General features: G+C 43.4%; 1 pseudogene; it reads left to right on the forward strand.

The window, feature by feature from the left end:
- The first annotated feature begins 646 nt into the window (after positions 1-646).
- LOC134762091 (glyceraldehyde-3-phosphate dehydrogenase-like) lies at positions 647-3,397 on the forward strand (annotated as a pseudogene).
- The last annotated feature ends 2,624 nt before the right edge of the window (positions 3,398-6,021 follow it).

A 6,021-nucleotide genomic window follows, 5' to 3' on the forward strand; every position in this document is an offset into this window, starting at 1 on the left:
TGTTTCCACTTTATGGACTATTATGGATAAAGCTGCTATGAATATTCACATTCATTTGTTGTGTGGACACAGGTTTTTTTTCTTCTGGGTAGATAGCTAGGAGTGAAAGTGCTAGGTCATATGGTAAATGTATCTTCAATATTTTAAGAAACTGCCAAACTGGTTTCCAACATGGCTGCATGTCCATCAATGATGCATGAGTATTTCAATTTTTCCATATCATTGTTATTTCACTTCCTCCAGGTATTACTGTCCTTTTTTATTATAGCAGTCTAGTGGGTAAGAAGTGGTGTCACACTGTAGTTTTGATTCACATTTCCCTGCTGACTGACGATACTGACCATCTTTTCATGTACTTTATTGGCCATTCCTACATCTTTTTGATGAAATGGTTATATAAATATTTTGCCTATTTTAAAGTTGGGTTATTTATCTTTTCATTGCTTAGTTGTCAGTATATTTTATATTCTGGATACAAGTCCTTTATTACATATATGATTTGAAATTATTTTTCTCAGTCTATGGTTTATTTTTTTATTTTCTTATTGATGGCTTTTAAATGCCAACATTTTTAGTTTTGATTATGTTTCATTTTTCAACTATTTTTTACCAGGAAAAGTTGGGTTTTTGCCAATTCAAGATCCTGAATATGTTAATCTATGTTTTCTTCTAAGAAGTGTATAGTTTAGCCCTTAAATTTAGGCCTATAATTTATTTTGAGGGAATTTTTGCCTATGTGTGAGTTATGACCTAAATTCATATGGCCAATTGATTTTGACAATAGTAAATTCAATACGGAAAAAGATTGTCTTTTAAACAAGTGACACTGAGACAACTGAATTGTCCACATGCTCAGGGAATGTCAGCCTGCTATGTCAAGTGATGCCTACCCGAGTCACCACCTATTGACATCAGAGTGTGTGAAGAATTCCTCAATATGATAACTATGGGTTAAATAATATGCTGTAGCTTTCTGCTTCTCCCATTCGACAGACTACTGCATCTTCTTATGCAGCCCTAGCCACATCCCTGAGACACCATGGTAAAGGTGAAGGCCAGAGTCAATGGATTTGGCCTGTTGGGTACCTGGTCACCAGGGGTACTTATAACACTGGTAAAGTGGATATTGTCACCATCAATTACCCCTTCATTGAGCTCATCTACATGGTCTACATGTTCCAGTATGATTCCACATATGACAAATTCCATGGCACCATCAAGGCTGAGAACAGGAATCTTTTCATAAATAGAAATCCCACCACCATCTTCCAATAGCTAGATCCCACCAAAATCAATTAGGGCAAGGCTGGCACTAAGTATGTCATGGAGCACACTGGCATCTTCGTTACCATGGAGAAGGCTGTGGCTCACCTGTAGTGGAGAGCTAAAAGGGTCATTATCTCTGGCTTTTCTGCGCATACCCCCATGTTCGTGATGGGTGCAAACCATGAGAAATATGACAACAGCCTCATGATCATCAGCAATGCTTCCTGATGATGTTAAAACATGCTTCCCAAATGCTTAGCAACTCTGACCAAGATCATCCATGACAACTCTGATATGGTGGAAGGACTCATGACCACAGTCAGTGCTATGATTACCACCCAGAAGACTGTGGATGACCCCTCTGTGAAAATGTGGCAAGAAAACTACAGGGCTCAAAGGAACATCATCTTTGCATCTCCTGGCACTATCAAGGCTGTAAGCAAGTATATCAATAAGCTGCATGGGAAACAGTGGCGTGGCATTCCATGTACCCACCACCATCATGTTGGTCATGGACCTGACCTACCTTCTGGAAAAACCTGCCAAATATGATAACATCAAGAAGGTGATGAAGCAGGCATCAGAGGGTCCCCATAAGGGCATCCTTTGCTACACTGAGAACCAGGTTGTCTCCAGCTTAACCATTGACACCCTCTTCTACCTTGGATCCTGGAACTGGCATTGCCCTCAATGACCATTTGTTAAGCTCATTTTCTGATATGAAAATGAATTTGGCTACAGCAACAGGGTGGTGAACCTCATGGCTCACATGGCCTCCAAGGAGTAAGACCTCTGGACCACCAGCCCCAGCGAGAGCATGAGAGGAAAAGAGAGGCCCTCAGCTGCTGGGGAGTCCCTGCCACAGTCAGTCACCCACCACACTGAGAATCTCCCCTCCTCACAGTTTCCATGCAGACCCTCTGAAGAGGGAGGGGTCTAGGGAACTCCATCTTGTCATGTACCGTCAATAAAGTCCCTTGTCTGTGCTCAGAAAAAAAAGATGCTGTATTAGGAAAGCTCACAAAGATTACTGATTAGAAAAAGAATAGACAGCATAATTTCTCCATGCTCTTATTTAATACTGATGCATAAATGGTCAGGAAATGCTGGGCTCACAATGGGATTCTGCATTCCAGCGTGGGAGAATTAATCTCCGTTGTTATAATTTTTTATCATTTTAAGCACAAGGACGCAGCTTTATCAATGGAGGAGCACACAGGCTTTTGGTGTGAAACAGTCTAGATTTGGGTGCCAGCTGTTCACAAGATCATCTGGAAAAATCAACTACCCAGCACCTGAAGTCCTTGGGGCTAATGCAAAGGGCTTCCCTTTTCTTAGGGGAGAAAGCCACCCATTCTACAAGGAGCTGTACTAGGCACAGCCCCCCCATGCTGGGAAAAGGAAAATTCCTCTCCTTGGCCAGCTTATTAAACTCCTGGGTTACTTTAGGATACTTACATCCTTTGTGCTTGAGTCCTAGAGAGGTCAATTTGGACCTGAGTAGCATAGAATAAGTTTTAAAGGCACAGGAGTAGTTTAAATAAGCTAGGGTAAGAATATTCATGGATAACAGGGAAAGTTTCTGGACTGAATCCTGGAATACACATATCAAAATTTGGAAGTTGAACACAGAAGGAGGGGCCAGCTAAATATGCTGAGTAGGAGTTGGTGGCAGGAAGGAGAAAAATTACGAGGAGATGGCCTTGTAAAAGTCAAGTGAAGAAAGTGTTTCAAGAAGAGTTTGGTCCACTATGTTGGATGCTGCTGACACATCAAATGCAATAGTAAAATAATTGATTACTAGTTTTGGCAAAATTGTAAGTAATTTGTAAGAGCAATTTCCACAGATAGTTGGGTTGAAAGTTCAACTGGAAAGTCCAACACACAATTCATCTGCTTGTTGAGGAACAGAAGAAGAATGTGAAGAGAGTGACTATTAAAAACAACACCTGTTCAAGAAGTTGTACCGTGAAGATCTCAGTAAAAAGGTGTTACAGCCAGTGGAGTGAAGAGTTTGTTTTTGTTGTGTTGTCTTAAACTGGACTACTCCTTTATTGATCCTTAGCACCTTATACAGAGCAAATGTTCAAACATTGTTGAGTGTTTGACTAAATAAAGTGTCTATGTCGCATACATCTTTGTATTACCATAAGAATTTGCACATATGACATAATAGGAACTTAACACATGTTTATTGAATAAAGGAATGGAAGGATGAGTGAACAATCAGGGACTCTAGAATGTCTCAGTGCTTTTGAAAGTTAGTGCTTGTGGACTAACACAAAGAAGGAAATAAGAGAACAGTGACCACAAAAATGAAAATACTAGAAAGTTTCCCATACTAATGAGAGGCTGGAATCATTACCCAGGCCAAAGCTGTTTGCCAAGGAGAAGCAATTTTCTTCTCTTCTATAGCACGGATATGAGTAGGATCCCAGGTATTTGAAGTGTACTTGAAGAGCCAGTTTTCAGAAGTAAGGAACAGTGGGCCATCCCCTCCACCATACAGGGAGAACTAGGGCCAGAGCTTTTGGGTTATATGAGCTCAACATGGCTGTATTTCCAGGTAAGACCTTCAAAGTGAGAAAGGAGAAGGCTTTAGCAAAATCTCTTTTTTATTTCTTACTGAACCCTCTGTTTGTCAATTATTTTTTGAGGGGGGTCAGATAGATGTCGCTCAACCATTAGCCTCCGGAGTCTGACAATGATGGTACAGTAGCCAGCCTCTAAGTTGAGTCTAGTGATCTCTGCTTCCTGGTATTCATTCCCTTGTGTGTGGGCTGAACCTAGTAACTTGCTTTTAATCAGTATAGTTGGACAAAAATGAATGGAATGTTACTTCCATGATTAGGTTAGAAAAGATCGTGAGGAGGAGCCAAGATGGCCGAATAGGAACAGCTCCGGTCTACAGCTCCCAGTGCGAGTGACGCAGAAGACGGGTGATTTCTGCATTTCCATCTGAGGTACCGTGTTCATCTCACTAGGGAGTGACAGACAGTGGGTGCAGGTCAGTGGGTGAGTGCACCGTGCGCCAGCCGAAGCAGGGGCGAGGCATTGCCTCACTCGGGAAGCGCAAGGGGTCAGGGAGTTCCCCTTCCAGGGGTGACAGACGGCACCTGGAAAGTCGGGCCACTCCCACCCGAATACTGTGCTTTTCCGATGGGCTTAGGAAACGGTGCCCCAGGAGAGTATAGCCTGCACCTGGCTCAGAGGGTCCTATGCCCATGGAGTCTCGCTGATTGCTAGCACAGCAGTCTGAGATCAAACAGCAAGTCGGCAGCGAGGCTGGGGGAGGGGCGCCCACCATTGCCCAGGCTCACTTAGGTAAACAAAGCAGCCTGGAAGCTTGAACTGGGTGGAGCCCACCACAGCTCAAGGAGGCCTGCCTGCCTCTGTAGGCTCCACCTCTGGGGGCAGGGCACAGACAAACAAAAAGACAGCAGTAACCTCTGCAGACTTAAATGTCCTTGTCTGACAGCTGTGAGGAGAGCAGTGGTTCTCCCAGCACACAGCTGGAGATCTGAGAACGAGCTGACAGCCTCCTCAAGTGGGTCCCTGACCCCTGACCCCCGAGCAGCCTAACTGGGAGGCACCCCCCAGCAGGGGCAGACTGACACCTCACACGGCCGGCCAGGTACTCCAACAGACCTGCAGCTGAGGGTTCTGTCTGTTAGAAGGAAAACTAACAGAAAGGACATCCACACCAAAAACCCATCTGTACATCATCATCATCAAAGACCAAAAGTAGATAAAACCACAAAGATGGGGAAAAAACAGAGCAGAAAAACTGGAAACTCTAAAAAGCAGAGTACCTCTCCTCCTCCAAAGGAACGCAGTTCCTCACCAGCAATGGAAAAAAGCTGGACGGAGAAAGACTTTGACGAGCTGAGAGAAGAAGGCTTCAGACGATCAAATTACTCCGAGCTACGGGAGGATATTCAAACCAAAGGCAAAGAAGTTGAAAACTTCGAAAAAAATTTAGAAGAATGTATAACTAGAATAACCAATACAGAGAAGTGCTTAAAGGAGCTGATGGAGCTGAAAACCAAGGCTAGAGAACTACGCGAAGAATGCAGAAGCCTCAGGAGCCGATGCGATCAAATGGAAGAAAGGGTATCAGCCCTGGAAGATGAAATGAATGAAATGAAGCAAGAAGGGAAGTTTAGAGAAAAAAGAATAAAAAGAAATGAGCAAAGCCTCCAAGAAATGTGGGACTATGTGAAAAGACCAAATCTACGTCTGATTGGTGTACCTGAAAGTGATGGGGAGAATGGAAACAAGTTGGAAAACACTCTGCAGGATATTATCCAGGAGAACTTCCCCAATCTAGCAAGGCAGGCCAACATTCAGATTCAGGAAATACAGAGAACGCCACAAAGATACTCCTCGAGAAGAGCAACTCCAAGACACATAATTGTCAGATTCACCAAAGTTGAAATGAAGGAAAAAACATTAAGGGCAGCCAGAGAGAAAGGTCGGGTTACCATCAAAGGGAAGCCCATCAGACTAACAGCGAGTCTCTCAGCAGAAACCCTACAAGCCAGAAGAGAGTGGGGGCCAATATTCAACATTCTTAAAGAAAAGAATTTTCAACCCAGAATTTCATATCCTGCCAAACTAAGCTTCATAAGTGAAGGAGAAATAAAATACTTTACAGACAAGTAAATGCTGAGAGATTTTGTCACCACCAGGCCTGCCCTAAAAGAGCTCCTGAAGGAAGCGCTAAACATGGAAAGGCACAACCGGTACCAGCCA

Source organism: Pongo abelii, chromosome 1 (genome assembly GCF_028885655.2).
Source record: "Pongo abelii isolate AG06213 chromosome 1, NHGRI_mPonAbe1-v2.0_pri, whole genome shotgun sequence".
NCBI lineage: Eukaryota > Metazoa > Chordata > Mammalia > Primates > Hominidae > Pongo > Pongo abelii.